At 43.1% G+C, this 24,646-nt stretch overlaps 1 long non-coding RNA gene across 3 annotated transcripts in view; it reads right to left on the bottom strand.

Annotated features, from left to right (window-relative positions):
* The window catches only part of LOC106782916 (uncharacterized), a 31,253-nt gene extending 7,788 nt beyond the window's left edge, over positions 1–23,465 (bottom strand). The window contains exons 1-5 of one of the 3 annotated variants that reach the window (XR_011434420.1): positions 22,377–23,465; positions 20,037–20,312; positions 15,633–15,858; positions 10,126–10,240; positions 1,873–3,033 (exon numbers count right to left, since the gene is read on the bottom strand). This is a non-coding gene — a long non-coding RNA (uncharacterized lncRNA). Of the gene's footprint in view, positions 1–1,872; positions 3,034–10,125; positions 10,241–15,632; positions 15,859–20,036; positions 21,319–22,376 lie in introns of those variants that run through there. The other 2 variants (XR_011434421.1, XR_001380317.3) reach the window with 2 other exon arrangements.
* Positions 23,466–24,646: the final 1,181 nt, after the last annotated feature.

The following is a 24,646-nucleotide window of genomic DNA, read 5'->3' as shown; positions in this document are numbered from 1 at the left end:
TGAATGGGCAGGGCAAGCGCTGAAGAATTTTGAAGAAGGAGATGACAGGAGCAGATGTGTGGGTTTGAGTCCTTCTGTCACACAGGGCTGCGCAGAGTGGGCCACATCCCCGAAGGACTGACTCACGACCTGGTGCCACGTTGACCCAAGGTCACAGCTAGTTTTGTCCCCAGCAGCAGTGGGATCTGAGGAGCAGGCTCCATTAGTGGAAAGAGCACTGGACTGAGACACCAGGAACTTCTAGAGACTCTGGCTCTGCCACTCATAAGCTGTGTGACCCAAAGAAAATACTTCATCTCTCTGGTCCCAGGTGACTAGAGTAACCCAGGTGAGGTGAGCCCTCACATTCTGTGCCTCTTGGCAGTCGAGTAAGCCTTTCTGCTGGGTGCTCACACAGTGGTGTGATCTGGGAAGTCAGCTGAGTCCTGGCTGGGCCCGCACCCCAAACACAGCCCAGTTATGGGCCTGAGGGGACCTCGGTGGAATTTAGCAGCAGTGAGTTTAATTTTCCACTTTCCTAACTTCATTCCTTCGAGTGTTGAGAACACTTTGGCCTTCAAGAGTCCCTTATTATTACACAAATCTCCCAAATCCCTTGTCAGCTGACATCTCAGGCTTCAGAGAGCCGTCCAGCACCCAGCACGTATTCACAGGAACAAGACTTCGGAGAACAGCAGAGAGAAGCCAGCTCGTGTTACAGGAGGACAAATACCGTTAATGTCTTTTCAAACATATTGACTTCCCTGTTTATTTAGGTAAGGCTCTTTCTCTCTGGGGTTGCAAAGCATATTACAAAACTAGAAATGGATCTTTTCTGCCTGCTCCAAGGGCCGCAGTTGAACAAAAGGCACACGAAGAGAGAGAAGAGATCACGGCCCCTCACTGCCAGGCACGTGGTCACAGGCTCAGAAATGTCCTCCTTGTTCTCCACGTGGTCTTGACTAAATCCTGAACTGCTCCAGTGTGTGTCCTCGGCTGTAAATGAAGAAGCTGAAATAGACGGCTTCCACAACTCCTTCCGCTTTTGTGATTATGAGGGGTGAGCCAGTGGCTCTGGGCTGGCTCTTGCTGAAAACTGGGGATGGTAACCCTAGTTAGTAAATAAAAGGCCGCTGAGGCAGTGAAGTGAGACTGAGGGCCGCCCTGTGGGCACGGCTGCGTTGGAAGTGCTGCTACCACTCAACAAATAATTGCCCCACAGTGCTGGGGCGTTAAGGACGAAGAATGGCCCCATTGAAGGAAGGAAACCAGAGAGCATGGGGGGAGTGGGCGGGAGGGGGCCCAGGATGAGGAGGACCACAGCAGGAGGACTGCAAGACTTGCAGGTGCTGCTGGGATCTCAGGGAGCACATCCCCTTGTGGTTTGGGGGGATGGACTGATCATGGAGGGATTGCCCCTTGACTCACGGGCATTTGGGAAATACGTTCTTCCCTTGCCCTCTTTGTTTGATCGTAGTTATTCTTCAAGTAAGAATCATACAGTCATATCACAGGGCAGTTTTTAAGGGCAGTCCACGTGACCACTGGAGTGTGTGGCTTTCGTGTCATTCGTGTGTGCGTGAGCTCCTCCAGCATCCCCTCTCCCAGCCCGTTCCATAGGATCCGTCGGTTGGTTTGTCCTACGTCCCCAACCTCAGAGTGACCTGGATGACCCAGGCCTCTGGTTCTCACGGGAAGGAAGCTGAAGTCCTGTGTCCTTGGGTGACTGGACCTGGAGTTAGAGGCTGGGGTGATGCAGGCACAGGCTGGTGGCAGAACCTGTCTCCACGTGATGCCCTGAGAAGGATCCAGGTTGGAGACATATCGACAGACTTTTTATCAGTTTTTTGAGCATTAAAAACCTAGATTTGTTATGTATGAAATATTCATAAATTGGCCCAATTTCATCTTTTTATTGATTGATGCAGAGAAATACGTGTATCAGCAATACAAATCATGCATACCATAAAAAAAGATATTCTTTTGAGAGTTGTCTTTGCTGAGATATCAGATCGCATCGCATCTCCACGGGCTGTTACTTCACCCGCTCCTGAGAACAAAGCCCACGGAGGCCCCCCTAGCACATGGCAGCTCCCTCAGACTCCGGGGCCAGGGCTGAGCCTCCTCCCAGTGGGGAAACTTGGCACTAGACCTCCTCAGGGAGCCAGAAGCCCTAGCATTGAGTCTGGGTCCCAAGGCCAGTGCTCAGGCTCCTGTCCCGCCCATCAGACCCGGATCCGGTGCCCTGGGGTTGCCTGTACGTCCAGCTGTCCCAGCAGCTGTGCTGGCCCTGCGCCTCATCAGAGCCAGAATGCTGTGACTACATCCTAGTGCCAGATGCCCTTCTACCCCTCCCTACAGCCCCTGTGAGGAGGTCCCATTCCTCAGCCCCTCTCAGATGAGGACATGGAGGCACTGAGAGGGTAAATTGTGTTAGAGCCAGGTTCCAAACTCGGCAGTCTTGCCATGTGTCCACATTCTGAACCACCATGCAGCAGATCCCCACGTGCATCCAGGCGAGTGGAGGCCCTTTCAGAGGTCTCCAAGGTCAGAACTAACTAAATTATAACACTAAGATGTTAGGGACCTTCTTCCCGCCCACTCCCGGATGTATACAGTGAGTCTTCCAGAGGCTGCCTGAGGTGTGGTGACATCATCACTGTGACAGCTAGTGGCATGCCTACTTTTGTTCTTGGGTCTTAAAAAATGTCTCAGTTTTAATTTCTAATGAGGCTGACATTGATTGATATAGGCACCTGGGCCTTTGTGGGATTCTCAATAATTTTTAAGGATGTAAAGAGATCCTTAGACAAAATGGTTTGAGATCCACTGCTCTGGGCTAGGCCACACCCAAGTCTGCTTCTTTGCTCCTGCTCTCTGGCCCCACCCAACCCCAGTCCAGCCACTGAGGCCCTGTACCCTTTGGCCACCCCCTGACCACCTGTCACAGATCCCAGTTGGGGTGACTTCTCCAGCTCACAGCTGCCATGCCTACACCACGGCTGATTATTCTCACACTCGATTGGGGCCAGCTTCTTCCTCCGGAATCTGAAACTTGAAAGCGGAGAAAGACCAGACATCAGGAGAGCAATAGTATTTTAATGACAGAATTCTAGAAAATGGCAGTGTCTAATGACAGTATCTGCTCTGGATTCTGTGTTGGCCCTTGAAGTGGATTGTTCGGCTCTTCTGTAAATTCTCTGAGCTACCCCAGTAGCTGTCAAATATCCTTTTATCACTTAAGGTTGCTTGAAAAAGCAGAAGCTTAACTAATAGGAAAAATTTAATATACCTTTCCTGGATTCCCCACTCCATCTGCTTATTATAATCTGTTAATTTTCCTTTGGGCCCCATTGCTCGTCTCCTGCCTGAAACTGCTGTGGGCATTGCACTCTGAGGATCACCTGGCCAGCCTTAGCATCATTCCAGAGCTGCTAGCTCTAGTGGGTGGTCTCGTCTCCTCATCTCTCTGCCCATCCCGCAGCTCCTCAAAGGAAACCCCATGCCTCAAGCTTCAGCGTTAAGAAGGGACAAATGGAATCTATAATATGACAGGTCTAGGCACCTTTTGGAATATCTTATTCTTTGGGCTCAAAGCCCCTGTGAGAAACCTGGGCATCTCTCTCCCTGGAGCAGCCCAACTGACTGGCACAAAATCCTCCCCTGGAAACAAACTGGCCACTATGTAGCAAAAATAATAACAATAATAATTAAAAGAAAATTAACAAACATTAACTACGACATAACAGGAAAGATGCATGAATTTCACGTTGCATAATGAGTATTTCCTCTCTGCTATTTACCATCAGTAGTGCATTGAATACTGGTCCCCCAAAAGATGTGTCCAGGTCCTAACCCCAAGAACCTGAGTGTGATCTTATTCAGAAAAAGAATCTTTGAAGACGTAATTAAATTCAGGATCTTGAGATGAGATCATTCTGGATTATCCGGGTGGGCCCTAAATCCAATGACAGGTATCTTTATAAGAGACACTCAGAGGACAGACAGAGAGAAGAGGGGAAGGTCATGTGAAGACGGAGGCAGAGATTGGAGTGATGCAGCCACAAGCCAAGGAATACCTGCAACCCCCAGAAGGTGGAAGAGGCAAGCAATGGAATCTCTGTTAGAGCATCAGCCCTGCCGACACCTTGACTTTGGATTTCTGTCCTCCAGAACTGTTAGAGACTAGATTTCTGCTGTTTTAAACCACCAAGTTGTGGTAATGTGTTAGGGCAGCCCCAGGAAATGAATCCACCACCTTAGATGGAAAGCCCATGATTTCAGGGACTCTCACCTACTGGCCCACCCTCTGATACTAGAAGGTGCTCCCAAAGTGCAATACAGTGCTCCTGGCAGCCCCGGCTGTTCCACTGTTACACTCACTCTCACCCAAAACGTGGATAGTCCCGTCCCCTGCCTTCCCCACAGCTTCTGGCTGGAGAAATCTCCTAATAAAGCAGTGCAAGAGGGACTGGCCAACGATGGCCACTTCTCTGACAGAAGGTGCAGCCCTTGCAATAAGGGGCCATGTAGAGGACATCTTCACCTTGAACCTCTGCATGCACAGAAGGCTAAACTTGTATGTACGCTCTTCATTTGATCTCGCACCATGTGGTTCTTCACTCTCCACTCCTCTTCTTTTCAGTTGCCCCCTGTTGGGTTTCTACATCAGAAATTATTGTTCAACAAAGAATGCTTGGCTTGCTTAGCTCTCTCCAGCTTCCCAGACTGGGTTGAGCATCTTTGAGGAAGAGTCTCCATCACGTGTGCTACCATGCCCTCCCTCCTACCCCACCCCGAGTTCTTCCCCATCTTTGTCCCATCAGGCAAAGGCACAAATGGGGAAAATACCATGTGCTGAGCCCTTCACAGCCCTCCGTCATCCCAGGAGGGGAGTTCATTCTAGGATGATTTCTAGGCACACAGGCTGGAGACTCACTTTCATATCCCCTCTGTATATGCAGGAAGGTCAGAACTCAGGTTTTTACCCTAGCTGACCAGAGGTCATTGACGTGGACATTCCTTGATGCCTGGGGACCCTAAAGAAAAAAATATTCTGGTCTTATGTATGGGTATATGTATGTAGCTAAACATGCAGCACAAACATTAAAATCCAACTTTCCAAGGAAGTGAGAGAAGCCAAAGTCGTAAAAGAGGAAAATGAGAAACCTGGGCCTGTGGCAACTCAGGTGGGACCTCTGAATTTCCACTCTCAGCCACCGCTGGCGTCACGGTCTGCTGCCCCTGCATAATGGGATCTGAAAGTGCCACCGAGCAGAGGGCAGAGCACCTTGTTAGGTCTGAAATGAATAATGATGAATCCCAGGCTCAGTCCTGCTTGGGTAAGGATAAATAAAATTAAAATTCGGAAATTTGTTTTAAATGGGTTGTTAATTGCTGTTGAGCTTTAAATATTTGAGTTTATTAATTTCTCCCTCACCCCCTGAATTATATTTCAGCAACATTCCCCTGTTATTAGGCTATTAAATCAGACATATCAAAAAGGAAGCATTTATTTATATCTTCAGAGACATGTACATCTAATTAAGATAGTGTTACTGTGCATATTTTATATTAGGCAAACGCTGCCTGTGTTTTCAGTCTCATCAGCTCTGAAGGGCCCTAATAAGCGTTTGGAAGATTTGGCTTGAGCTGGATGAGGAAGCATCCTATATCTTTCCGAGCAGTGATTGCTTAAGAACCTTCACCTTGGAGGAAGTAGCTGTTCCTAGACATTATAAAGCTCCCTCTTAAAGTTAAAGAATCCAAAATGGCAACCTCTGGAAAACAAGAGATTTGAAAATTGGCTGCATTGCCAGAATGTGTCTGTGTTAATAAAAACAATGAAACTAGCCAGCATCTAGAGAGCTCCTTCTGCATGCCACAAGCTCTTAATGAATATTCATCACTTCATGCAACCCTCACTACAGTTTGAGGGAGGAGGAAATATTTTTATCCCCATTTTATAGATGAGCAAAACAGATGCTTAAAGAGATTAAGTAATTTTCCCAAGAGGCAGAGTCAGGACTGAAACTAAAGGCTGTCTGACTGGAGCCCATGCCTTTTCCACTTTTCTTCCCTTCATTGCCAAGAAGAGTTCATCCATTCTAGAACATTCTCAACCAAAGTGTTATCATCCCTTCCCCCTTACAATGTGATGAACATTGGTTCTTGGGGAGCAAAAGAGCACATTCTTTTTATGGATAAAACACAAATATACAGGCAGTACATAAATAAATAAACAGTACTAAACTGTGGTACTAAAACTTCACGGGAGAGGACAATTAGGAGAAGACGTCTGAAAAGGCACATTAGGGAGACGACAACGACAAAGGTTGAGAAATACTGTTTTAGAGCAACTGCAGTAATACGCAGCCCCACACAGATGACTCCCTTATCCTCGTGCACAATGATGGTATCACCGTCCTGCATGCCTGTTACTACTGCTGTTTAATTTTTACAACTCAGATAAACTGGACGTGAACACGCTGTTAGCTCACTGTAATAGCAGGCCCAAGCTCCAGTGTTGGATTGCAAATTTCCTTTAGTTGTGATAAGTCTCTTATCTGGTAAACTTTTGTCAAAAGACAACGGATTCCCATTTCTAAAGGAAGATCAAGTTCTCCATGTGAAGCCATTCCAAACTGTGGAAATGATCTTTTGATGCTCACATTTATTTATGTTTTGGGGCTTCTTGAGCCCCAAGATTTGTGATTCGGTTTTCTGTAATGTTGTACAGGAAGGTAGGGGAGATATGAGTTTGGGTTATATCAGAAAAACTCAGGATGAATCGTGGTTCTCTCCTTTGCAGTTCATGAGTCTTGGGGCGAGATATTTAACGTCAAGTCTCTGTTTTCTCAGTGATAAACCTGGGTTCTTACTGTGCGTCAAGATTTTACCCATATTTTACCCTGGACTTGCACTGTCCAATATGGTAGGCCACTAGCCACATGTGGCTATTTCAAATTAAATTCATTAAAAGTAAATAAAATTTGATACTTAATTCTTCAGCCACACAAGCCACATTTCAAGTACTCAGTGATCACACATGGTTACCAACTGAACAATGCAGATAAGGAACATTTCTACCACCACAGAAATTTCGATCAGAGAGCACCGTTCTAGAGACAGTAACACCAAGAAGACAAGACCTTATCAGCAAATGGGTGGTTACTTTCCATTTAACAAATTTTCAATGAGACCCAACTTCGTGCAGACCCCATTCTAAGCACAAGAGATAATCTATGATCAAAACGAAGTTCCTACACTTAAGGAAGTGTTCCTATTTTACTACTACAGGTTTTTGTGATTTCCTAATTAGTGGGCGATACAGTAGTGTGTTTAGGAATATTAGCATGGCGTCAGAGTCCTTGAGTCCGAGCTGTGTGCATGGGTAAATTTACTTATTCTCTCTGAGACTCAGTTTCTTCATCTGTAAAATGGGTATACTAATAACTTCACAGATTATTGTGAAGATGAAATGAAGAAATGGGTTTAACGCAATGTCTGGCACAGCAGGCGCTCAATAAATTATTGGTCTCCTAATTAAGATAAAAACCAGTCGGTTCCCTAAATTGCCAGTTTGTTAACATAATTAGGACATTTCCCCTGCTATCTGGAATTTATTGGTTTGTTATTAAGGCTCTATCTCAGGATGTTTCTACAGGTTACTTGATAACACTAAAGTCATGCTTAAAGTGCCATAGGAATCCATTTTTACTTCACATTTCAGAATTCATTGCTCCTATAGTAATCTTAACAACATTCTTGTTGGTATTGATTGCTGTAATTGCAGAATGTTGGAGCCTAAAGAGATGTTAGAGAAAATAGAATCGAGTTCACCTGTTGCAAAGGTAAGGCACATGAAACCCAGGGAGAAGGAGTGATGTGTCCAAAGCCACGGCCATTTAGTGGCAAAACAAGGACTAGAATGCTCGTCTCTCATCACCACATACAGCGTACACAGTATTTCAAGAAACTTTCCTCACTCCCTATCTCTTTGGCAGCTACCCCACCTCCCAAAAGAAAATGACAATACACTGATCATCCATCAGGCAAATACGTCTTCCTCTTCTCTGGACATGGAAGTGGGTGTTCATTCAAAATAGCGCAGCATTTGAAGCCCAGAGAGAACTTGGGTGTCCATGGTCATCGTGGTCCCACCCCCATGGCAGCCTTGGTGGCCAGTGGCTGCGGGACCATTTTCGCTCCCTTGTTTTGGGTGCTGCTGTGTGTATTTTGTTCCCTCCTTGTCACCTCACGATTCTCTCCCCAAAATGACAAGCCTGGAAGGGGAGTCGATCCTCTCCCTTGATGTTATTTTGTCCCGAGGGTGGAGGAATCATCTGAAGGGAAACACGCAGAGTGACTCCTCTCTTCTGGTCACTGCATAGAAAAGAATCTTGTGCTTTCAGCCATTTTTAGCGACACACTCAAATTTTGATAGAAAGAGAATGTTAAGAGAAATCACACATATAAATCCCTGGATACAGAGAAGGGAACACAATCCTCAGCCAGGTTTGAACTTTCCTACCAGAAAATGCAGGGTTTTACAAAAGTGATCAATTTCACTCGATGGGCAGTGAGGGTGTGAATAAAGAAGCCTTCTTTATAAAAAGGGCTTTTTCTTGTTTTCTTGTCCTCTAGAGTCCAAAACTTTTTTATATTCCCATTAGGAAGCCCAGAGAATGAAAATTACAGTGGACTCTGGATTATTCATGGGCCACCTGGCTTGTTTCCATCTCCTGGCGCCAAGGTGGGTCTCCATTCAATTACACAGTTCAGGCGGTGAGGGAGGTGGGCTGCTTGTCTCTCCTTCCTTCCTTTGCCTCTGGCAGTGGGAGGAAGGGAAGGAGGCAAAAGGAGCAGAGCAGAGGGAGAGAGACCTTTTCCCCTGAACTTGGGGAGAAACGGATGCATCAGCATTTCAAAGCCAAATAACAGAGGACGAGTAACTCAGTCACCAAAGGTTTGGACTAACTTGTGCAAACTTCAGCTAGCTGTGTGTGTTTGATTTTCCTGTCAGAAATGTTTTTAAGGATTTAAAAAAAGTTAGTGTCTGAGTAACGGGCACCAATATAGTTTTGCCTTTGTATGAAACAAGTATGTAGTTATGGATCATGGCATTATAGAAGCGATTAGATTTTACTTGGGGGTTGAAAAGGTTGAAAATTTTTCTTTTTTAAGGAGTATGGTTAGTTTTTATGATATGAGTGAAAGTGTAACAGAAAATCTGGCCTTGCAATTGGACCCTGATTTAGATCATCATAAAGTGCTATTTCCTCTGGAATCTTACGGCATTGGGCATGTACAAAAAAGTCCCAACAGGAAGAGAGGGAAGAGGAGGAAGTGTATGGATAGTTAGATAAAGTATGGAAACTGTCACAATATAGCATCCTGCCCTATCCCCTTCACACACGCACAGGGCAAGCAAGCAATCACAAACTCATTTGTACATATTGTGCTGACCGTATGGCTGCCTGAACACCTTTTTCTGCTAGGTTTTTCTCTGCGCTAAAGGTGCCAGTGCTCAATGTTCTGCAGGGCAGCACAAAAATGTGGATTGATTCCTTTTTGGATAAAGGTAACACGATTAAAACTGAAATTGGCTCTGCATGTATCATGGTTTGTTTGGGATTAGAATAACCAAAGAATAGAATTTCCTGCCCATCTGTGAAGAGCTTCAGAGATCAGAATTAACATGGGGAATCCCTGGGAGCATATGGAATTATCTAGTAAATGAGCAAGCATGCTTTTGCCTACTGTGTCCGTCCTGGACCTGGCCAGCCTGCAAGCAGAAGTGCCTCGCTGACCTTCGTCAGTGTGACCTGTCGCACTTCCTCCCTCTCGTAGTTCTTGGCATGCTCTGTGGCTCAGCACCACTCATTTTGGCTCCATAATTCAGCTCCCAGTTTTCCAACAGTTACTTTAATTTACGACACAGTTTGGACACACTTGCTGGCCATGACCTTGGCCCTCACCCCAGAATATTATTTTCAGCATTTATCCTCTAGCTCTCCCATTGCAACCATGGGCAGGAGGTGCTCCATCCTATTGCGGCCCCACATCCCAGGCCCAGATGGACAAAGGCCAGGGCAAACCTATTCCAGTTCCCACCCCTAGTTGCCAATCAGGTAAGAGACTCACCCGGGAGTGGGGCAGAGAGATAAAGTTGGCTAAGTTTTTCTGCTGTGCATCCTACTTTTACAATGAGATGCCAAATACTTTTCTTCTGGCAGCACTGACGGTCACTGCACTCCTCCTGCAAAGAAATTTGGCACTCACTCAGGTTTTACCTATGGTAAACATACACATGTAGCAACTTGAGAAGATGCACAAAACTATGCCTGAGAAGTGCCAACGGATATGCTTGGATCACATATTCACCCAAAATAAAGAAGCACTCCTAAAGTGAGTGGGCCAATGGGTTAGGTGTCTACCCCAGACCACTACGTTTCAACCCAGTCTTGAAGGACATGATGGACATATCCTATGATGGGTAGTGACAACTAAATGGAGATACGTTCCAAGTAGACAGTACCCACATGAGGCAATGTAGAGAAGCTGGGTCTAGCTGACACCTAAAGTAACTTAAGTATGGGATGTAAGTCCCCATCATAGGGTCACAAATACCTCCACTCTTCTGTAGATCTAAGTGGGATAAAATATTTTCCATTATCTTGAGACTTGATAAAGTATAAATAGCTTGTGCTTTGTCTCTCTTGGCTTTGACACCTAATGAAATGTGAAAAGGCAAGATGACACATGAAAGAAAAGCAAAAGCTAACTAATTCAGGGATTAATTTTGGAAATGCTCCAAAATTAGATCATGTAATTAGTTCACAGTTTAGAAGCCTTTGGTGGAAACAGATTTATGCAAACAAATTCCATTCACATAGGTTAGGAAGACTGAAAGATTGTATAGATGAATTATGCTTAAAACTGAGATTATGTCAGTCTTATTCCTCATTTTCTCTATTAACTGGTTTTAACAATCAAGAAAACCCAAGAATGGGTGCTATACTGCTCACTGGAAAAATTGGCAGTAGACACCAAAATGGTGGAAAGAAGGCTGTAACAAAGTTAAATGATGGCAACTCTTTAAAAGGCATAAACATTCCTTGAAGGCAAGTAGCCAAGGTTGGGAAGCTCCAAATTTGATCTGCCCTGGTTTTCATGTCTTTGTGCAATACTGTACAGGGGTGAAACGAGTAAAAGGCTAGACTGTATTATTGGTTTTTAAGCTGTATTTTTGTTGTTGTTGTTAAGAAATCCAACATAGAAAATTGTCAACAGTGGAACTTTTGTCATTGGAGGGGTCAGGGAAGGAAACACAGAAACCCAGGGCTCTTTAATAGCCACTGGCCACGATAAAATCTCTGGAGTTTTCCCACCTGAAACATTTGCGACTCAATATTAGTTCCAATTAACCATATGCTTAAATATTGATTACAGTAATATGATCATAACTTAAAACATTACCCAATTCCAATGGGAATTCTTGCTTAGATTATGAAAATTCAGATTGAAGATTCAACTATGTAGATAACTCAATGACTAACCAATACAAACAAACCATGCAATTGAGTAAGTCAACTCGAATATTAAAAAGAAAATGTTTGCTTTTTTCCACTCAGTTGACTGGTTGTCTATACGGACAAAATAAAATGACTATTTCATTGTGTGAATACTTCTTGGACGGTAAACCAGCTATTTACAAAACAGCGATTTTCAAACCAGTCAGTACATGAACATACTGTCGGAGAACAGGGGAAGGCAGATCAGGGAAGTTTTGAATTTGGCAGTTAGCCAGAAAACTTCTAAATTCAATTTGGATTTAGGCTCAGCTGTGAAGCATGTGTCTTGGTGTAAGGCAATAACAGTTTTAGGTTGGAAAAATATCACAATGTGTAAGAGCAGCCACTCCCAGTGATTCCATGAAAACAGCTCGGGGCTGATCTGTGGGTTCATATCATGTTTGAGAACTACGAGTAAACATTCTGAAATCGGCAGTATTTTTAAACTTTGCAATGAGTTGCATGAAGGTTTCAAGAATCAAGTATTTGAAAATGTTTGAGAGACAAAAATCATACCGTGAGATAAACCCTTGTGAAAAATGAGACTGAATACAAAACTGTCGTTTTTAATATTTCAGTTCTGAGTTAAGACTTCATATAGATATTTTCATTTATTCATCGCTGTTTTAATACTAATTCAGATTGGTTCTGGTTTGAGAAAAGATAATGTTCTGCAATGCTTTCCTACTTGCATGACACACCATGGTAATGAAGTTGCTAAGTGTTGCCTATATTTTGCGTGTATTTAGTTGTATTTCAAAAAGCAAGTGAGAAATTATAAACTTTTCAGAAATATATATATATTTGAATTAATTAAAACAAATTTTGTCTACAGGTCTCAAAACATAACTATTTTGCTGACATTTTGCATGTTTTGTTTTGATGTCAGGAAAAGCTCTGGCTTAAGAGTATCTGCACAAGGTTTTCCATACATCCTGGGACCTGAGCATTTCTGTGACACCGGAATAGGAGCTTACTCACTGTGGACAAACTTTTTATCTTAACAAATTTTATTGCCAATTTCTTATTACATAATTAATCCATGTTTATCAGAGAAAATATAGCTAAGCAAAAATAATAAAATAAAATAATAAAACAAAAGAAATAATAGTAAAACAAAAGTTCTTTCTTCTAAATCCTCATTAGAAATAAGAATATTGCTATCTTTGTCCATCTATGATTATTTATACAAAATAAATTCCCAGAAGTAAAATACAGCCCAAAGGCATAAAAAATTATAAATCTTTTGATATATGTCATCAAATTGCCTTGCAAAAATCTTTTACCAACTTCTAGTATTATCATTGGTGTATGGGAATGTCTTTTTCTTTGCTTTGTTTACAGTGGATCATATCATTAAGACATAGTTTCCAATTTTAGAGGTAAAAACATAGTTTATTTTCCTGGACAAACTTCCACACTGTGCAAAGTTTGTCTTCAGCTTCCTCCACCCTGATAGATGTCTCCTTTAGGTGCTAGTCTCTCCTCCACTGCAAAAATGTATTTTAGCCTCCCAGGGAACCCTGTTCTAGCACATTCTAGTACATTCTAGCATGTTCCTCTACAGGAACTGTTGCAAAGGTCGGATATTTTCCTCCTTTTGTGTATTCTGTGTTTTCAATTACAGTCTTTTTTCTCTCCCTCTTTCTCTGCTAAGGTTAATCCAATACACTAATTTCAATCAGAGCTTAACTACTGATGACATCATCCCAGGAAACATACATGTTTTTTAGAGGCTTATAACTAATAAGAATTCTAAGAAGTAAAGGACACTGGGGAGGAACGATCTATTTTTAGTCAAGGAAGATCTTTCTCAGAGACCTTCATCTTACACAAGGCAGATGCTGGCCCTCTATTGAGACCTATATGCAAGACCAGCCCTACTGCTTCCTGTCCCAGTCAAAGTGTACGATGCCAGTCTCAGCCTAGACCTGGAGATGGGTGTGGGGTGGCTCCTTCTCACTAGGCATTCTTAGGGGAGAGCAGAGCCTGCAGCAGCTTGAAGTATGGGACATAAGTTGGGCTTGAGCAATATACCATCAAGAGATAAGAGTTCTGTTGATGTCTGCATATATATATTTATTTGTGCATAAGTTGATGACTAAACTGTGCATGTGTACATTTAATTTTTTTGATCAAAGCCATGCAACATTTATTTAAAAACTCTTACTGAATATTTGCACTGATTTCCCAAGTTTTCTACAAAATGCCTTTCTGAAATACCTTCCAAGCAATGCTTTTTTTTTTTCTGGGGGAATTTGGAACAATTTTGTGAACTTTCACTAAATTTTTCTTTAAAATCTAGATAGCGTTTTCTCTAAACTTAGATATAGCCAAGTGCCTATTCATTCAGACAAGTAAGTAACAAATGACCATGAAATGATGCTGGGCAAATACAATTTCCTGTCGGCGTATCAGACAAAAGACTATTAAAAATTTGTGTGAACATTTTGTCTTAGTTTTTATTGATGAAACTGATTTAAAGACACCCTGGCTATAAACTAAGAATATGTAATGCTTAGATTATAACGTTAGTTACATAAATAGACTGGAGGCAATTATTATTTGGACTTCAAATAAGAAAAAATCAAGTAACCAGGTTTATTTATTTTTTGGGAGTGGAAAGTAGGAGAGCACATTCTATACTTTAATGTGAAATAAACAAAAAAAATTAATAATCAACAACCAATTTTGAGTTTGTCACAAAAATGTGTAGGGAAGCTTCCTGCATGTTGAAAGGGAAGCTGGAGGTTTCCTTTCTACCTTCCCTCCCTTCAGCTAGAGCAGCAGTGTGGGCCATGTGAAGTCTGAGGTAGGATTTCTCAACCTTTTTGGTACCCTATGAAGATAGGTGATGAGAGCCAGGCTAAGTTATTTCTTGAATCCAGCAAGAATTTTTGAAAATAACAAACACAACCTTAGTCTTTTTGTATATCAGTTGAGGGGTAATAGTTTTTTAAAAAGAAAAAAAAGTATGCTTTTAAACCTAACATTCTGATGCACAAATATTAAAGATAATTACAGAGCCACCTCACCCTTTGTGAGCAGGGACCTGACCGACTGCTCTGGCATTCTGTGCTCACCGGAGAACAGAAGGGAAGGGAAGATGATTAAAGGTTGGAAAGATGACTGTTTCTGGCAGGGTGATATTAAGGCCATTAATATGTCTGCATTTCAGTTCCAGTGTGCTAATATATTATTCTATCTATTAAAACATCATAAAGATTACCTATAATTAAAGATGATTTATAGTCTAAGCCATAACTAGATATAATTTCATGCAAACACATTTAGGGTGAATTCTCTTTAAAGTGGATTTAGCTAGCATAATGAAAACAGTAACCACAAGGCCTTGAGAAGACAGAGGAAAAAAAGACAGTATATTTGGCCAGTACAATAAAAACCCTGACACCCTTTTATGGATTCAGACCTAAATAATCTGTATTGAAGGAACATGTGTAAAGGGATTGCTTAAAAGAAAATGTTGGTTAGTCCTCTGTTTTCTAATAAACTATTTACTTCCGATATTGAAACCCTGTCCTTAATTTTTCTCATCACTGGGAAGAGCCAGGCCAGCCAGTTCTCATTTTTCATTCGGCATGTTTTATCTCACATTTGTACTGACTTGAAACAACAGTTACACTTGCAGCTCCAGAAAGCAAAGATGAAACTTTGTTCTTGCTTTTGTGTTGAGCTGTACAATTTATTTCTCTCCTGGCAACGGATTTGAAATCTCTCTTCCTCCCCCTCTCTCTTTTCTTCCTTTTCATGGGAACTGTTTGGTGAGCGCCGACAAAGCGGTGCGTGTGTGTGTGTGTGTGTGTGTGTGTGTGTTTTCCCTTTGCCTGGTTTCTGTGTCGGTGTGTGCAGGCACGCATTCATTAACGTAATTCCTCAACATCCAACAAGAGTGCATCATAAACCAGGGAGAAAAAGCCTCATAAATATTTAGATGCTCCTACCTTCCAAACTAGAGTGAAAAACCGTATTTAGAGAGGAGTTGGTCTGGGTTAATCTGCATGTGAATCGAAAAGAGGGACAAAAGGATGAAAAGGTGATGGAAACTCGAATACAAACCCTATGGTCTCCAGGGGGTCATTCATCTTGCTCTTGTCAATACCGTCGCAGGCTTGGCTTTTTTCTGCGCATGAGCAAACAGAGCAGTTTTCCAAAGACAGCTGGCAAAAGATGTGGATGCTTTGTTCTATCTTGTAGTTTTTTAAGGAATGAAATTGCTTTGCACTTCATATTTGACTGACTTATTCATTCTTCTTAGTTGCTGCTATCCATACGAGTGATGCATCTATATTTAGTGATGTATGGAAATATACAAGAAGGGACGTATGAACAAGATTTTTTTTATTGTGGCAAAATATACATAAAACTGACCATCTTAACCATTTTTAAGCATACAGTTCAGTGGCATTAATGACAATTACAATGTTGTGTAACCATCACCACCACGTGTTTCCAGAACTTTTTCATCATCCCAAACAGAAGTTCTGTACATATTAAACAATAACTCCTGAATCTCCCCTCCCCCAGCATCAACAAGATCTTAAAAAACGCCATTCCCAGAGACTCTCCATGGAGTTAGAACTCCCAGCACTTGATTTTAGAGGGGTTGGGGCGTGCAGAGCAAGTGAGAGTGACGGAAGGTAAAGATAAAGAAATGAGATAAAGTCAGAAAAGTCTTTGCTCCCAAGTGAGAGCTGATGAATTCAAAGTCTGGAAATCAATATGGGGAAAGAAAACTGAGTGTCAAATGGCCAGTCTGATTTTCACCAGAATGAAAGAAAATGAGAGTGAAAAGGTTAGTAGCATTTGAAAATTCTCCATTTTTTTTTTTTAAGGAATTGGTTTACCCAAGTAAGAATTTCAAAATAAAATTCAAAGATAAAAGCCTTGTAATACCTGCTATTATTTGAGACAAAACAAATGGAATACATATTTTATAGAACTATTCCACCAAATAGTGGGAGATGCACTGTACTTGACCAAGAGACTAAAGTGAAGGCTGGGAGCCTAACCTGTATAATTAACTAAAAATTAACTCATATTGTTATTACGCTTTTCCAAATCTCTGGGGTTGCAACTATGTTGCTTTAAATGAAAAACATATCCAAGTATTATCGGTCAAATTCCATTAGAAGGCAACATATCCTGGAGGAAATTTGCAAGAATTTCCCAACCCCTAAATTCACCACTTACTTTAAGAAATCTTTAATAAATGTTCAGTGCAATTAAAAATAAAATGCGGGCAGTCCCACTGAGTTTGTTTTAATGGGATCTTGTTTCGTAGCACATACAGCCAGGCTCCCTCCCTAAGAATGAGCACTATCAGTTGAGACCACGTGTGAGTGACCAATACTCTTCTTCCCTCAGTGGAAGTCATGCCTGTTAATGCCACTCATTATTTAAGGAATTTTAATATCTTATATAATGTGAAGGTAGGATTATCAAGATGGCTCTCAGGGCAGGTGTTGGGGGAGGGGAGAGAGTGTGTGGAACCAGAGGCCCAAGGGAACTGGAGGAAGGGGCAGAGCTGGTAAACTGGAAACCTGCAGATCCAAAGAAGGGGAGAACTAGCTCTAATTACCTTAACCAAAAAGGAGGTTCACTGACAGAGGGGATGGGGAAATACGAATCAGACATAATGAATATAGGAGTTCAAACGATGTCGTAAGGAACGTTCTTCCATAGTGGCTCTGCTCTCCTCCATGTTGGCATTTTTCCTTGGCAGGCTCTTCCCATGTGGTAAATACCACCATGGCCACAGTATCCCTAAAATATGTTTGTCCTTAGACACCAGCAATCCCACCAAAAAAAAAGACATCCCTGTTTTCCTAAAGTTTCAGAGGAGTGGTGGCAATGATTGATTAGCCTGCCCTGGGTCAGATGGCTATCCTGGAAAGACATGGAGTCTTGTGTACATGCCTGCCAGTGGTGGTGGAGGTGTTAAGCCACACTAAAGTCACACTAGATTTCCCACAAAACAAGAGAGGGCATTCATGGAAAGGAGGAGGAGGAAGGGAAAACATGCTGGGTAGACAACTATAGCTCCAACAGTTCACTGAGAAATTGATCCTTCATTGAGCTCAGTATACGTGAGTTGTATTGGTAAGGATGGGCTGGGATGCCAGCCACACGCGTACTAGTTCAATACAATAAAAGTGGGTTTCCTATGTAGGTAACAGAACTGTGCAAGTGAAGAGGTCTGCAAAATGGCCTTTCTCCAGGCAGTCATCTTCAACAAGTCTCCATTCCAGCTGGCCTCAGTAGGACGGGCAATGCTAGAGGACATAGGAGGCATTTATGGGCTTGGCCTGGAAGGGGTACACATCACTTTAGCTCATATTCTGTCGACTAGAACTCAGTCACATGGCCACGCCTAACTTCAGAAGAAGTGGGAAATGTAGACTAGCTGTGTGTCCTGGAAGAAGAGGGAATGTGTTTTGGTGAACCGCTATCAATCTTTGCCTCATCAGTCTCTACCACTCTGCAAATGGGTCCAAAACTAGAGGCACTTGCAGTGGCATAATAATAGCAGTATCAAGTTCATACTATGTGCCAGGGGCTGTTTGAAGAGCTTTGCATATATTAACTCACATAGTCCTCTCATCAACCTGGGAGGTGGGATGAGCATCCTCATTGGAAGATGAAGAAACACAGGCACAGGGAGGTCACTTAACTTGTCCAAGGTTGCGAAACTAGAAATTGTTGGAGCCAGGATTTGTCACAAGACAGGCTGACCACACAGGGTTGTTGGGGAGACTAATTGAGATGATGTTTGTAAAGGTCTAGGTCATGCAGGTCACAAGGGAAACACAATCAGTGGAAGTAGGATTATTAAACTATTTCTCAGGGTAAGCATAGCATCTTGGATGAAGGCTCATCTGGAGGCCTAGCTGGAGGCTGAGGGACAGTGTCCATAGACACAGGCTCCAGAAGGCTCTTTCTTCCTGAGTCTACAGGGCCCCTGGGGAGTTGGGATCTGTTCATTAAATTCAGGCAATTGTTGAACCAGCCATGTTGATGCAAGGGCAGGACCAGCCTTCACCCCTCCTTGTACACATTACCTGCCCGAGCAAGAATACCTTTCCACCATGATCTGCACACCCTTCCCCTGTTCTTGGCCTCAGGTGGAGTTAGTTGCTCCTTGCTCAATGTTCCTGAAAGACTTCCAGCAGAATCCCATTGAAAGATAGCCCACTGCTTTGCAATGTTTGGTTTACTTGCCCCCTTTGCCACACTGCAAATTTCCTGAAGGCGGAAATGATTACTCACTTTGTATCCTCAGAGCCTCACATCGTGCATGACAGAGCAGGCCATCTAAAAGTGCTAACTGGGTGTTGATGATAATTATAATAATAGCCAATATACATTGACCAATCGCTACACTCCAGGCATATGCTAAGGGCTTTAAAATCATTGACTCATCCTCATAGTAACACTATAAAGTGGGTATTATCAGTATCCTCATTTTGCAGCTGAGAAAACTGAGGGTTGCTGAAATCAAGCTGTCTGCCCAATGTTACAGCAGAGCCAGAGCTTTTCAACATCATATCACCTCACCAGGCCAGCTTTAATTCAATGATGGAGACCCACATCCTGTTCTATGCCAGAAGCAAGGAGACCTCCAGAAGGAGCAGAGAAGCAAGTGCTAGATCAGTGAAGAACGGCCCAGTGGGGAAGCCTTGGGTGTGGGAGGAGCAGCAGGAAGGAGAGATCCCCAAGACCTCAACCAGGAGATGCTACATTAGGGACCACGGTGGCAAATTCAATGTCAGAACAAGTAGCCCTGAGCCCACATGAGAAGCCTTGGAGGGGGAGGACAAGGGACTCCTTTGTCAAAGGATCAGAGATTGGGCCTGGATCCCTAGGAGCTAGGGCGCACCCCCCAGGTACAGAGAAGGTGCCTCAAGGACCTCTACAGGAACAATTTATAAGAATGTTTGGGAAATATTCCCAATGGTTGACCAGGTCTCCATTGAAATGTAAATGAGGTCAGGCCCTGGGAACACCTGCTGGATTTTTCTGAGATTCTTTAGCAACCTTGTAATTTCTCAATGTTTGTAATTTTATAGAACTCTATAGAACAGAACTCTGACCTTTCTACAAGTAAAACTCCTGTGTCCTTTTCTCTAATTTGTGTTTGTTTTGGAGGCAGTGGGGATAAAGAGGGGTGGAGGAAGCCATGTGTGTCCTGTAGTGGGCCCACGGAGGAGAGCCCGGGGAGAAACTGTGGGAGGAGCTGGGAAGGAGGAGTGAGCAGCCCCAATTGCCAGGGGCTGGCGAGGAGGAAGGGAAACAGGTAGGGTTGAGCGGCTAGGGGATGGTGGCTGGCCTGGGATACAGGGGGTGCAGTGGGTTGACACGATTCTTTGGCTACTTCTAGAACTGAACTCTCAGACCCAAGAAGGATCTGTGTCATCCAGAATCTCATGTCAGCATTAGAGGGAAGCCAGTGCATGCACTTACCTCTATTACACATGCAGCTTAAATTAAATTCGGAAGGGAAGACTACAAGCTTTGCCTATGTCCTTCGTAGGAATCTGGGGATCAGCGACACTTGACAGCTGAAATCACTGGAGGCTCACCATTGCAAAGAGTGAACACTGGCTCCTGAACTATTCGGTGGAAACTGCTGGGCCATGGAAGCTCCTGTAGCTGGGCAGATGAGGTCCAGGTAGAACAAACTGTGAGGTTTAATGAGCCCGAAGATTTTCTCCCCAGATCCGAGGCCTCCTTCTGACTCTTAAAGAGGGAAAATAGATCGTGAATGGCAGTATTTCTCAGTTTTGTGAAGTTAACCACTTATTTAATTCAATTCCAATTAAAAATAAATGACAGGTCCAAGGACTCTTTTTTTTATTCTCTGAAATGTTTTCTAATATTTTTCTTTGGTTAACATTATACAGAAACCAGGATCTTTACTTCAGCAATGCAGATCTTGCAAACAATTTTCAAACAGAGCACAGAATCTGAACACTCTCTCAAGCCACCTGGGACCAACCTGAACTTTAGGACATATAGGAAGACTAAAGCCACATAACACTTTGGGGTTGAGAGACAGATGAGCTAAAATTGAGCTAGCAGGCAAGGAGTAGTGTTTTTTTTGTTTAGAATTTAAAAAATGCAACTATTAAGCTAACTTCCTAGCAAATTTGCCTTTTGGAAACTTTTTCCTTGTGTTCTTTTCTTCCTCATGCAGTTTACCTTTACTTCCTTTCCTAGAATGACATCGTTAATGACTGCTGTGCAAAGTGGTGACTGCTGAACACGGTGTCAAGTGAAGGATAAACAACAATGATTAATTTTATATGCTCAGCATTTTTTAAAAGCTATATTAAGATGCCAGCAGAGTTTCCCATCCAGGAAGTTCGATGATAGACATTAAGAACCAGGTCATGGGAAATACATATCACGGTGCTAATATGCACACATTATGTTATAAATAAAAATTCTATCACATCACAGCAGCAAGTTTCAAAAATAAAGTAACCCATGTTGCCTCCAACACTCTGTGTGGAGAAGCTGCTGGGCTGGTAGGAAATGACCCTCTGACCAAGAGGACAGAGAGAATGAGAGGAGTCAGGCAGTGAGGAGAGCTCTTGAACTTGAGACGGAATAGGGGAGGGGAAACACCATGAGGGAGGGCCAAGGCCTGAGCTCAGATTTGTGTCATTCCCATGACAGCTCAAGGACATGTCAAAGATTTTGCCTTGGGAAAATCTGTTGTAAAAATAAGTGATTCAAGGTTTTTGCTGTAGTTCATAGCATTACCCTCACTTGGTACATAATTGTTGCATACAAGTTGCAAGAAGCCAGTTTTGTAAAAAGACCTATCAAGAGGAAAATTCTCATCGAGCCCTTGTGATGTCAGGGATTCAATGAATAGTTCAGAGTGAATCACGCCCCCAGAGATCTAGTGATAACGTATCATCCTTTGGTAACAACAAAACATACCATGCAAATGTAAATTTTGTTCAACATTAGTATTATAATGGATATGTGATTCACTGTGAAGCCAGACTCATAATTATAAAACTGATTATTTGAAAATTCTTTTTTCCTTTCAGTTATCTTGATTTAATTGTGTGTCTTGGGCTTAATTTTGAAATGATGCTCTGAAAACCACTTTGATACCTTGAAAACCACTGAGAGAAAATTTTGGTTCCATTGGCAAATTTTCTGAGGCTATATGGTGGCCTGGGGGCTGGCCAGTGGTGACAGATCCAGGGCAATGGAAATCCTGGTCTCTGGGATCTGGTCTTGCCAAAGCTGAGACTTCCAGGGGTTCACTTGGATAGATCAAGCTCACCTCAGGAAAGGCCCTGGGGACCTAGAGCTGTCGTGATCTCCTTGTTGCTTCATCTGCAATCTCATGAAACTGACCTGCAGAAGCCATTTGTGAGTGTAGGTACATTTGTCTCCTCCCACCACTCTCAGATTTTAAGCTCCTCAAAACATGAGTAATTTCTTCCCATGGTATCTGATTTTAAACGTCGGTGGTGGGGGCAGGCTTGGTGGCATAGTGGTTAAGTTTGTGCACTCTGCTTCGGCAGCCTGAGGTTCATGGGTTTGGACCCCAGGTGCAGACCTATGCATTGCTCATCAAGCCATGCTGTGGCAGCATCCCACATACAAAATAGACGAGAATTGGCACAGATGTTAGCTCAGCAACAATCCTCCTCAAGCAAACAGAGGAAGATTGGGAACAGATGTTAGCTCAGGGCCAATCTTCCTCACCAAAATAACCTCCAGAAAACAAAAAACAAAAGTTAGTGGGGAAGGGGGAGCGCTCATTGCTTTACTTACCAAATGTCTGTTGAGACAGGAAGAAAGCATGGTTTTGCTGAGTGGGCAGGTGGGGCAGATGTCCCTGCTCCTTCCCTCACCTGTGTGTGCTGGCTGTAGCTGCCTGAGCCAGAGATTGGAAGAAGCCCTTGAACCAGGCTAATGTAGCCCAACAGTTGCTTGGACATCACATTTCAAACCCTGGGTCAGCCCACAACTGTCAGTGTTTGAACAGAATAATGGGATCAATGCAGTTGTTGTGGGAGCTCCTGCAAGTGTGGTAGGGTGTGTGCCTGTCCACTCTGGTCCTGGACCCTCCAGAGGATGTGCTCTCCCAAGGCGCCTCTGCTATCTGCCAGCTCAGTTGTTCAGAGGGCAGGAATGCAGGGACGCAGTTTCTTCTTGGCCACATTTGCCCCACTGCTACAGAGCTGTTTCTACTGTCCGGGAGCTGAAAACCGGGTCTTGAAGAGCCTGGAGGCCCTGGGCCAGCAGCTTTGGATCAACCGTTGTTGCTGCTGACAACACAGCCAGCCTGGGATCAAGGCTCCTTTTCATCAAGTTATTTGTCCTTTTACTTCCTAGTGTCAGCAGTCCTGGGAACAGGAAATAGTTTGTGCAATAGGAAGCGGCAGGAAACTGATGATTAATTACTTTTGAGCTTTGTGGATACAGTATCAACGTAAATAAGGTATTTACACACATTCCAAACCCCATGTGCATTGATAAATATGAGCTATATCCAGGCCTTACTCTTTTCAGTTTTAAAAACAATACTGTTTTTAAAAACAATACTGAAAGCTTACTGAGTGCCAGGGATTTTGCTAGGCACTTCATGTTATTCACTCCATAATCCTGACAACATCCTTAGGTCACATTCTCCTATTTTACATGTGAGAAGAAAGAGGCAAAGGTAGTTTCTGTAGCTTTGGTAAGAGGCAGGGCTGAGAATATGAACCCGGGGCCTCCTTAGCTGCTGCCCTGTGCTCAGCTGCCTCCTCCAGGCACCAGCCAACTCTTCAGGATAAATGTTTTAGGACTTTGTTTCACTGCTTGGGTTTAAAGATAATTCATCTACATATCTGTGACCAAAGCATTTCTATGGCTTGGCAGGTGGTTATGTAGTGGGGCTAAGGTATTATTATTTCACATTTTCAAAGAGCCGAAGGAAGTACTTATTAGACACCAATTGTCTGAGCCTAGAGATGAAAGGCCTCCTTCCCCTACCAGGCTCAGTGCTGAGCCAGCCACTACTGTCCCCACTTAGTATCTGCTCCCTGCCCCCACATTGAGTGACAGGGCCTGGTTTGGCCATTTGATTAAGGGAAGGTGTGTCTCCATAAAATGAGGCACCGGACTAGCTGAAATGTTGAAATCTGGTCAGCTGAGGGAGAGGAGAAAGTCAAGTCTGGCTATGGGTCCCTAGAGGTTAAGGAACCTCATGCATAGAAGGGCCTGCCACCTTTGTCCCCCTCAGCCAGCCAGCCAGAGAGGAAGCTGGTACTGGAGGGGGAGCAGGATTATTGGTGGCATGTCAGCAGATGGGGCAGTTTACAGGGCTGTCTTTGAATTCTGTGAACCCAAGTCTTTTTTCTCTTTCCTCATTTCACAATTTAACACGTTAGTGTTCCTGATTCCCCCCTCACATTCTTTCTGCTCCTTGAATAGCTTTACCTGGAAAGAGAAATGATACTAGCAAGAGGAAAGCCCGATCCCACCGTCTGTCACAGCTGCAGCATGCAATTCCCCACTACTACTTAATTCCACGCTCACACTACAAATATAGGGCACCCATTTTAGAACTGTTACGCAAAAAGTGTTCCTCATTTCAGAATGCTACATTTTATTTCCATCTACAAAATGATGCTTACTACCAATGGACATTGAGAAAAATACAGTGTAATTAATGTCAGTTAATCAAGTTGGTGGCCCTTGAAGATCTATAAAATGTAACTGTAACACATTTTTACAGAAGGGCTTGGACAGAATAATTAGGAAATAGTAAATGCTGACATCATCAGTATTACTTGTGCAATTCAGCAAAGGAACATGAATGGCTATGGAGGACTGGGGGAGAGCAGAACGGAAGCACCTCTTTGGTGTGAAATATGAAGGGTTTACCCTAAGGGGGAGGAGTAATCATTTTTCAGCTCTGGTGACAACCTGTTTATTAAAACATTATTTGTTGGAAAATAGAAAGTAAAACTGAAGGCTTTGGTATTTCATCGTAACCGGGCAAACATGATTTTCAGAAATCTTCTTTCTAAATTTGGATATTGAACCTACACATA

Source organism: Equus caballus, chromosome 31 (assembly GCF_041296265.1).
Source record: "Equus caballus isolate H_3958 breed thoroughbred chromosome 31, TB-T2T, whole genome shotgun sequence".
In the NCBI taxonomy this organism is placed as follows: Eukaryota; Metazoa; Chordata; class Mammalia; order Perissodactyla; family Equidae; genus Equus; species Equus caballus.
The sequence above is the reverse complement of the archived record's forward strand: the minus strand, read 5'-3'. Positions and strand labels throughout refer to the sequence as shown.